We start from the raw sequence: 10256 nt of genomic DNA on the forward strand, positions 1-10256 counted from the left end.
CGTGAACGCATAAGCACCTTGGTTCTAGGGCTTGATCTCAGGGCCTGGGCTCTGTCCCTCACATTTTTCATTCAGGGCTAGCACTCTACCACTTAAGCCACAGCTTTTCTTCCAGCTTTTGGGTGGTTATTTGCAGAAGAGTGTCTCACAGACCTTTCTAACTGGGCTGCCTCTGAATGGCAATCCTCAGATCTCAGACTCCTGATGAGCTAGGAGTATGAGAGCATGAGCTATTAGCATCTGGCCACACTTCCTTTCTTGGCTAAAACAGATTACCTCTCTCCCAACTGAGCACCCATCTACAGCTACCCCTCCTATACCTGGCTTCGGATGAAACATAACCTCCTCCCCTGAGGAAAAAGAATGGGATCAGGTTTGAGTTTTATGTTCTTCACAGTCAGAGGCTGGTGGAAGCCGATGTGGAGGTCTGAGATCTGGGCCAGGGAAAATAGATAGCTGTTAGAACAGAAGAGTGTAGGAAAAGACATCCATGCAGCTGGATGCCAGTGGCTCATGCCTATAATCCTAGCTACTCAAGGCTGAGGCCTATGGATCAATCAACATTCAAAGCTAGCCTGGGCAAAGTCTTATCTTCAAAGAATCACGAAAAAGATGGGAAGCGGAGCTACTCTAGTACAAGTAGTACAGCACCAACCTTGTGCAAACAAGCTAAAGATACCTAGGATACCACCTAGGCTCTGAGTTCAAGCCCTGGTAAACACACACACACACACACACACGCACACACACACACACACACACACACACACACACACACACACACACACACACACACACATACACACACATCATTAGCAGGTGTCAGTGGCTCATACCAGAAATCCTAGCTACTCAAGTGGTTGAGCTCTTAAGGCAGCAACTTGAAGCCAGCCCAGGCAGGAAAGTATGTGAGACTCTTCTGTCTACTCAGCTACTAAAAAAGATGAAAGGTGAGCTATGGTTCAAGTGTCAGAGTGTAAGCCTTGAACAAAGAAAGCTCAGGGACAGTGCCAAGCTCTGAGTTCTAGCTCTAAGATTTTTTTAAAGACACCCTACACCCCATTCAGGCCATAAATTCTGATTTTGGTCTTCCTAGATCTCACCTCTGCTCCTGCCACTTCCACAGCACAAGTGGCCGGTGTGTGGCCAGCACTGGGTAAAGAAGTAAACTTACACAAGGGGGACATAGCCAGGTCAAGGATAATGCCCCAGAAAATTGAGGCACTGGCCATACCAGTCTCTCATCCCGTAGTTCTCTGGCCCTGGAGCTCAAAGTCTGTGCCTCTGTATTCTGGACATCTGGAATTGTCTAGAGGCCCTGCTAGCGTCGGAAGATAGACTTGCTGTGAAAAGATTTGTTGACATTTCCTAGCCATCGACCAATATTTTCAAGCCACCTTGGCCTCACCTCCCATGTAACCCCGGATCACCCTTGCTGGGTTAGCCTTCAGTCAGCTATCAAGCTCGAGTTGGTCAGAACAACTGGCAACCATCCTTCCCCCCACTCCACTGCCAGCTGGCTGGGAGTGGGACATACAGTACAGCCAGAGGCCCTGCTGAAAAAAAGGACGTTGCATGACTGACCCTGCCCCCCAGAGGCAGTGGAGAACATATGCCAGCTGGCCCTGCTGACACAGAATACTCTGGAGGTGGACAAAGATATGGATAACCAAACTTGGGCTCCAAAGGAAAAGTGGAATATTTAGGTCTCTGACAATTTAAGACTCATTGTAGATACTGATAAGGGGCTAAAGGCAAGGTTGCAATGGAGAAACGGCACCATCCGAATATAGGAATAGGCAGACAGGCACTCAGGAAGTGGACAGAGAAAAATGAGGGAAAAATACACACACACACACACACACACACACACACACACACACACACACACCCCAACGGGTAGCCCAAGGTCTCAGCAGTCCTTGAGCACATGAATATTCCAACCCCCAAGAAGATGGCAGTATTGTTCTCTGAACAACTGTAGACAAAACTCAGAGCCTCTCACACATCTGGAATGGCTCCAAACACAGCAGGACATTTCCTACTATACACACAGCTTTTTGCCAGAATTTGTTATTTTTTATTTCAGTTTTCTCAAGGCTAGCATTTTATTGCTTATACCACAGCGCCATTTCTATCTTTTGCTCGTTACTTTCAAATCAGAATCTAATGGACTTTTATTCTTGGTCTGCTTTCAAACCACAATCCTCAGATTTCATCTTTCTGATTAACTAGGATTAAAGACATGAGCCATCAGTGTGGCTTCTACTTTTTCCTCTATAGTTATCTAATGCACATACTTAGATAGCAATGTAAACCTGAGAGTATAGAAGCAAGATGTACAGTGATGATACTGTCCTGTCAGAAATTCAAGTTAGTAATGTAAATTTCTTCATAAGACCATAAACAAAAAATACCATGATACTGTGTAAGAGAACTCACTATTGAACATATGAGCTTTAAGAGCTTTCTAATAGATCCATTATTTATTGTTACCTAACATTATTAAAATGTATGAGGCATTAGTAAAATAGAAGTCCTATGCATGACTACATAAATTCATTGTTTTTTTTAAAGACACTTGTTTTCATCTAAAAAAGTAGGCCTGTCTATTGTCTTCATGTGATTTTGATGATTGAAGGTGCTTAGTGAGAAGGTGAAAATGTATTAGTAGTCCTAAACTATCAATTCTCAATTTTTCTTCTTGGAGAATATAATGATCAAAGCAATAGTTCAGAATCAGCAAGCAATAGTTCAGAATCATGCTTCCAGTGCAAGTGGATCACCAGTAAGAAATCCTCAATACCATTTTACACAAAGTTTTGTCACAGATACAATCTGCCTGCCTTCTCTAGCTGCTTTACTAGCTTGGAACTATTTCTTTATTGTACAGGAAAAGTGTGATTCAACTGATTTCAGTCAGATCTGTTACTATAATTACCCAGGATTAAGATTCTTGTCTGTAATTTGGTCAAAGCTATGTCTCTTTATGTAGGCTACTAAAATGTATTTACTAATTTCAAGTAAATACATAAGTTCTATTTCAATCTTTTAAAAAAATACAATTTTGTTTGCTCTATCAATTGATCAGAGTCATGTATTTTGTGGCTAGCTAGGTCACTGCACATCTCTATCTCTCTTCCTTTCTCTATTTCATGGTTCTCATAGATAATATGTTTGCTCCATAATTATCCTAATTTATTTTGCTTTTATATTTTTGGTTGCATCATTTCAACTTTTTGTTCTGCCACTTCCCAAATCATTTATATAGAAGGCATTATTTCATATTTTCTCATTCCTAGAATAAGATGCACATGAAGATATCACTGGTCCTCATTTTCAGCCTGTACCTTTGAATACGGAGGAACATCTTTCCTCTGTTCTCCATCAATTCCCTACTCTCCAGTTAGAATAATTTCAAATAGTAAAATTAGAAAAAGAGAATAAAAATCATGGTGAAAAAAGATATGCAGAAAATTCACCGGATATTTGTGACCAGTTCAACCAATGTGAACTATTAGGGAAATACATGGAAACCTCATTCCCACTGGCTCTCAAAGTCTCTGGTTAGTCAATTCTTAGGAAGATGAGGAACAGGATGAAAAAGTAAGGAATAGTATCAATTGCAAGACAAAAAATGGAGAAGGATCCAAGTAAATTTCTTCATTGGGCTACTGAAAATATTAAGCTTACTACAGTGCAGAGACTACTTTTCAAAAAGGCCACTCATGTGAATAATAGGGGATGATGATGAGTATACCCCTCTTCATCAGGGAGCCTACAGTGGACACTTAGACATTGTCCGTGAGTTGGTGACTCAAGTGGCAAATGCAATAACTGTAGATGGCTGGACACGTCTGCACAGTGTATATATGTGGAATAATACCAGAGTGGCTTCTTTCTTACTTAATCATGATACAGACACCAATGTCAACTAAAGGCCTCTTGACCCCCTTACATCTTGCTGTTGAGAATTGAGATAGCGAAGATGCACTGGATCTCCTTCTGTTGAACCATTATATAAAACCAGGTGTGAAGAACAACTTAGAAGAAACTGCATTTGAAATTGCCCAAAGGATAAGTATTTACCACTACCTCTATGAAGTTGTGGGAGGCTGTACAAATTGTTCTCTTAAGTCCTAATGGTCGGGTTAAGTTTCTTAAATTTCAAAAATGCAAGTCCATCCTTTGTGTCCATACAAAATATTTCCACAATCCAAATAAGGGCAATATCTTTTTTTTTTTTTTTTTTGCTCGGTCATGGGGCTTGCACACTGGCCCTGGGCGCTATGCCTGTGTTCTTCAGCTCCAGGTGAGTGCTCTACGGCTTGAGCCACAGCTTCACTTCCAGGTTTCTAGTGGTTTATTGGAGATAAGACTCTCAAGGACTTTCTTTCCTGGGCTGGCTTTGAACCATGAACCTTAGATCTCAGCCTCCTGAGTAGCTAGGATTATAGGAGTGAGCCACCAGAGCCCGGCAACATCAATACTTACTGTAAAAATTCATGAATTCCGTGGAATTCTTCAAAGTGAATTGCCTGCATTGGATGTCAAAATGTATTCAAGAGTTTTTGTTTATATGTATAATGATTTCTGCAAAGTTTGTGATTTTTTAATCAGAAATAATTTTAACGTATCTGTTGAAATGAGTAGTACAGAAACTAAAGTATTTCTGGTGCTTGTCTGAAAAAGAATATTTTAAAATATTCTATATTCTATGTTTGTATAATGTTTATAATTTATTTTATTCTTTCCTAGATATACTTTGAATTCTATATTATTTTATAATACATAGGTTCATTAATGTGTCATTTCAGATTGTATTCGATATAGAAAGTCTTAGATTCCTTTTTTTCCTAGGTCCTAATATTATTTTTCTTTGGGATAAAATGACAATTTTGTCTAATTTCAAAAGTTTTGTAAAGTTTATGCTATGTAAACGCCTTTCTGAGGTGAAGACTTAATACACTAATGTCAAACTAAATTTAATTAAAAGGAATTACGTTTGTTGTTACACTTGTTATTTTGTTTTGTTTTTTTTTTTTTTTTTTAAATTGTATTTTATTTTATTTGAGAACATACTGTACAAAGGGGCTACAATTACATGGGCAGGATAATGGATACATTTCTTACCAAGCATTGCAGCCTCCTCCTTTGTTTACCCTTCACTTCCCTTCCCCGCCTCCCCCCTCCCCCCACCCAATTTTACCCCCCTCCCCCCACCCAATTATACCCCCCTCCCCCCCCCACACCGGCATTGTAAAGCTGGTTTTGACATGACATTTTGTACTTCTCATTGTTGCAACAGGTCCACCTGAATCCTTAAACGACTTGTTTGTCCCCATCTACTCCACATGTTATACTGACATCAAATATAGTGAAAACGGGGGTTACACTGTGGGGGAGGGACATACAAAGCAACAAAGAAATAATCTTATAAATGCATTAGAAATACATGCATGAAAGAAACGAAAACATTAAAATACATATTTAAGGGTTCATTTTCCTAGCATCACATTATCTGACCTTTTCAGCTTGACTCATACCTATACTAGATATTGCAAATAAGGGAAACCATGGGACCTATGCTTCTTTGGGCCTGGCTTACTTCACTTAATATAATTTTTTCCAAACCTTTCCATTTCCTAACAAATGGGGAAATATCATTCTTTCTGATGGAGGCATAGAATTCCATTGTGTATATATACCACATTTTCTTGATCCATTCATCTACTGAGGGGCATCTGGGTTGGTTCCATATCTTAGCTATGGTAAATAATGCTGCAATAAACATAGTTGTGCTGGTAGCTTTAGTGTGGTCTTGTTTGTAAACATTTGGGTAAATGCCCAAAAGTGGGATTGCTGGATCATAGGGGAGATCTATGTGAAGTCTTTTGAGGAACCTCCATACTGCTTTCCAAAGTGGTTGAACAAGTTTACATTCCCACCAACAATGAAGTAGGGTTCCTTTCTGTCCACATCCCCTCCAGCATCTGTTGTTATTGGAGTTCTTGATTTTTGCTGTTCTAACTGGAGTGAGGTGATATCTCAATGTTGTTTTGATTTGCATTTCTTTTATGGCTAGGGATGTTGAACATTTCTTCATGTGTCTATTGGCCATCCTTCTTTCTTCTTCAGAGAAGCTTCTCTTTAAGTCTTTCGCCCACTTATTTATTGGGCAGTTGTTTCTTTGAGGATTTGTTGTTGGGTGGTTTAATTTTTTGAGTTCCAAGTATATTTTAGATATGAGACCCTTGTCCGTTGTATGGCTAGTAAAGATCTTCTCCCAATCGGTGGGTTTTCTATTGATCTTGCCAGCTATGTCATTTGCCCTGCAGAAGCTCTGCAATCTTATGCAATCCCATTTGTCCAACCTTTCTTTGATTTGTTGTGCTTCCGGGTCTCTATTCAGAAAATTTCGACCTGAGCCAAGGAGACCTAGGGTTTCTCCTATTCCATCCTGTAATGTTTTCAGAGTGTCTGCTTTGAGTTCAAGGTCTTTGATCCATTTGGAGTTGATTCTGGTGCAGGGTGATATATAAGGATCTAGCTTTAGTTTTCTACATGTAGTTAACCAATTTTGCCAGCACCATTTACTGAAGAGGCTGTCTTTCTTCCATTCTATTGTTTTAGCTTCCTTATCGAAGATTAGGTGGCTATAGGTCTGTAGGTTCATTTCTGGGTTTTCAATTCTATTCCATTGGTCCTGAGGTCTGTTCTTATGCCAATACCAAGCTGTTTTGATTACTATGGCTTTATAGTAGAGTTTGAAATTTGGTATTGATATTCCTCCAGCAGTGTTCTTTCCGTTGAGGAGCGTTTTTGCTATTCGGGGTCTTTTATTGTTCCATATGAATTTTTGGATTGCCTCCTCTATTTCCTTGAAGAATGAGGGTGGAATTTTGATAGGAATCGCGTTGAATTTGTAGATAGCCTTGGGAAGTATTGCCATTTTCACGATGTTAATCTTGCCAATCCAGGAGCATGGGAGGTTTTGCCATTTTTTAAGTTCTGTGTTGATTTCCTTTTTCAAGATTTTAAAGTTTTCATCATAGAGGTCCTTCACTTCTTTGGTTAAGTTAATTCCTAGGTATTTTATTTTTTGTGGGGCTATTACAAATGGAGTTGCTTTCCTAATTTCAGCCACACTTTTCTCATTGTTGGCATATAGAAAAGCCATTGATTTTGGGGGGTTAATTTTATAACCTGCTACTTTGCCAAAGTTTTGAATCAGCTTGAGTAATTTGGGAGTGGAGTCTATGGGATTCTTTAAATACAAGATCATGTCATCTGCAAAGAGGGAGAGTTTTATTTCTTCTTTCACGTGTTATTTTGTAATCAACTTTTTAATAACTGTTTTTCTTTCTTGCATCTGAAGAATGAAAAATATGGAATACTTCACAAATTTTCATATCATCCTTGTGCAATTGCCATGTTAATCTCTGTAGTGTAATTTGGGAATACGTGCTGCTGAAGCATGTAGTATCTTCTAAATTTAAGTAGTTAATGATGAAATCTTTATACAGGCTTATATCCATGGGTGCCTACTTGGAACAAGGAATCCTTATTGTTCCTAACAATGCTATTATTTCCCTAAAATTCTGTGAATAGGGGAAAAATTATATGTTCAATTAATTGCTCACATTTGCAATTTTTTGTCAATGACAATTTTAAGTCTTTTTCATTTGGAATTTGATCATACTTTCAATAATTTGTAGCTAGGTCCAAAGGTGATGGCTTTTTCAAGTACTTATTGATCCAACTGACTTAGGTTTGTGAAGCTAATGGATTCAAAGTAAGCCTTGCTTACGGGCTACTTCTAACATTCTGCAGCTGACATTTTCCCAAATGAGGTCTTGCTGGCACAAATGTCTACCTGACCCTTTACTCTTCTCCCATGTAGGAACAGACAAATCAGAATATCTTACAATGACAGCATAGTTTGTTTTACTTGAATAAAACTAATCTTAGTTACAAGGATCATAGAGAGATGAACAGTTCAGTCAGAACTGTTCAGACTACAAGGTGTTTTATCAAAATATAATTGTTTATTATATCTAACATTTCAAAAATAGCTAAAGCCAAGAAGATGAGAAATTGATCATATGCATAATTACTTAATGTCCTGGCCTGTCTACCATCCAACCAGGCAGGAACTTACCCTACTGCATTTCTATCACCAAATATTTTCATAGTTGCAGGAGAAGTCTAGATGTTTCTCCTAATTATTAGGCCTTAAATTGGTAATGATTTAATCACAGTGTTTTCTCTTGCCTCCAGGCTGTAAATCTACAAATGGTAAAGCTTTAGGTCCAACTCTATCAAACACTGAGGTAGAGATAATGGAATAATACTTTAAAACAGAGTTGCCTTTGGTACTGTAACCACAACAGAATAATGCAAAACATGTGTCTTTTTCTTATATTATATATAGTTATATATTTTATATTTATATGTGCTGATTTTATATTTCACACAATGAAACTTACTAGAATTTGTTGATAATTTCACAAATACATTAATATTTATTTATTCCAATAAATAGAATTGGAATACAAATAATTAGGTTTAAAATGTATATTAGAATATAAAAAGTATCAGTGCAATGTCTTTGGTATAAACTTGTGATACATTCTAACTGTTCTTGGTCTTCTGAATTCATATGGTAAAAAAAAAAAAAACAATGTTTTTATCCGCTAATCTAAAAGGGATTTTACTCTGCTTCTCTGTTTATTGTTTTAACTCGCTGGTCCCAAACTGTTTTTCTCCATATTTCTGAAGCATTCCTACTAATTATTCCCAAATTTTGCTGATAAGATGTCTAATAAATATTATTCTTCTGCATGACACAATGATTCCTAGGATCCCAGGTCCCAGTTACCGGCATCATCAGATAACAGAGGCAAGACTTCTCACCAAGGTCCATATAACATGCCAACACAAAGTAATTGAAGATCCATCTCAATTTCTAATTTCCTATATTTCAGGGCCCCAATTCCTTGAGATGCAGGAATTAGCAGTAAGCAATTGTGAAATGCACGGCAACTTAAAATGAAAGATGAGATCACAAAATTTGAGAGTATGTACGACAATTCAAACATTCAACTTACAGATTACCAGCCCATATGATGAACAAGTTCACAAAGTGTCATAAGGTTATTTTTAATACCCCTCCCCTATGATTAATGAAAGATTTTAGTCCTGCATAAGTGTGCCAAAAAGTAGTTCCTGGAAGGATAGATCCATAATTGGTTTACCAAGGCCCAGAAAAATTTACTTAGAGTTCAAATGTAATTCAGAAAAACATTGAGAAGATCCTAAGTGCTTCAAAACACTGGGACTTCAGTACAACATGTTTCAGTGGTATAAAAATGTCACTCTCAAACCAATGATAATCTAGATTTAATCTTCTGAAAGTTATTCCTTTTCAAATTAACTTTTTAAAATCACATTCGCCAAAATAACATTTGACAATAGATAATACTTAGTGACATTACAAGTTTTTCAAGTGTAGGGAGCAAGTTACAATAGAGTTGAATTATTTACCCAGCACTAATGCCAAACACGTTCAACCATTCATTAAAGTGTAGAAATAGTACCACCCACAATTTGTGTTTTTCAGTAGGGGCCTTCCAGAAATGTGTTAAATAGATCAGCCTCCCAAATTTCAAACCCAAATATTAGCTAATAAAGTAAATGTCATCATTTAATAAGGTACATTTTAAAAAGTCACAAGTAGTTGTCTTATCATATGTAATAATATGTTTTCCCTATCTGTCTATCATAGGAAGAAATATGACTTAAGTCTTGAATATGGGTACTCATCAGAGATATGACAAACATAAAATCTGTCTTCTATTTCTATCATATTCCTCTATAGGAATACATTTTAGTTTTCTTCTTTTTCCAAAACTTATAGGTAGTAGAAAATATTATCCCATGTAAAATAAAACAATCACACCATTGTACAAAGCCATTTATAAAAACTGGTAGTTAGGAATACATTCTATGCCAATTTTTTTACTTTCTTTTTGACTAAAGATTAATTTTCCAAATGGATGAGAATAAAATCATGTTTAGGTGCTTCACGTCTCCTGTCTTGAAAATATGAATGAATTATGGAAATATAAGCTGACATCAGTTCAAGCATATGCAGTATGGAAACTCCATGAAATGTACAAAAACCTTTCAAAGTATTAATAGACAGTGTAACAGGATGACTATCAGGAAGTTGAAAACAGAAAGGAATTATAGTA

General features: G+C 37.3%; 1 pseudogene; it reads right to left on the minus strand.

Annotated features, from left to right (window-relative positions):
- Positions 1–7382: 7382 nt before the first annotated feature.
- Positions 7383–7479, minus strand: LOC138803625 (U6 spliceosomal RNA; annotated as a pseudogene).
- Positions 7480–10256: the final 2777 nt, after the last annotated feature.

This window comes from Dipodomys merriami, unplaced genomic scaffold, assembly GCF_024711535.1.
Source record: "Dipodomys merriami isolate MVZ:Mamm:240054 unplaced genomic scaffold, mDipMer1.0.p SCAF_344, whole genome shotgun sequence".
NCBI lineage: Eukaryota > Metazoa > Chordata > Mammalia > Rodentia > Heteromyidae > Dipodomys > Dipodomys merriami.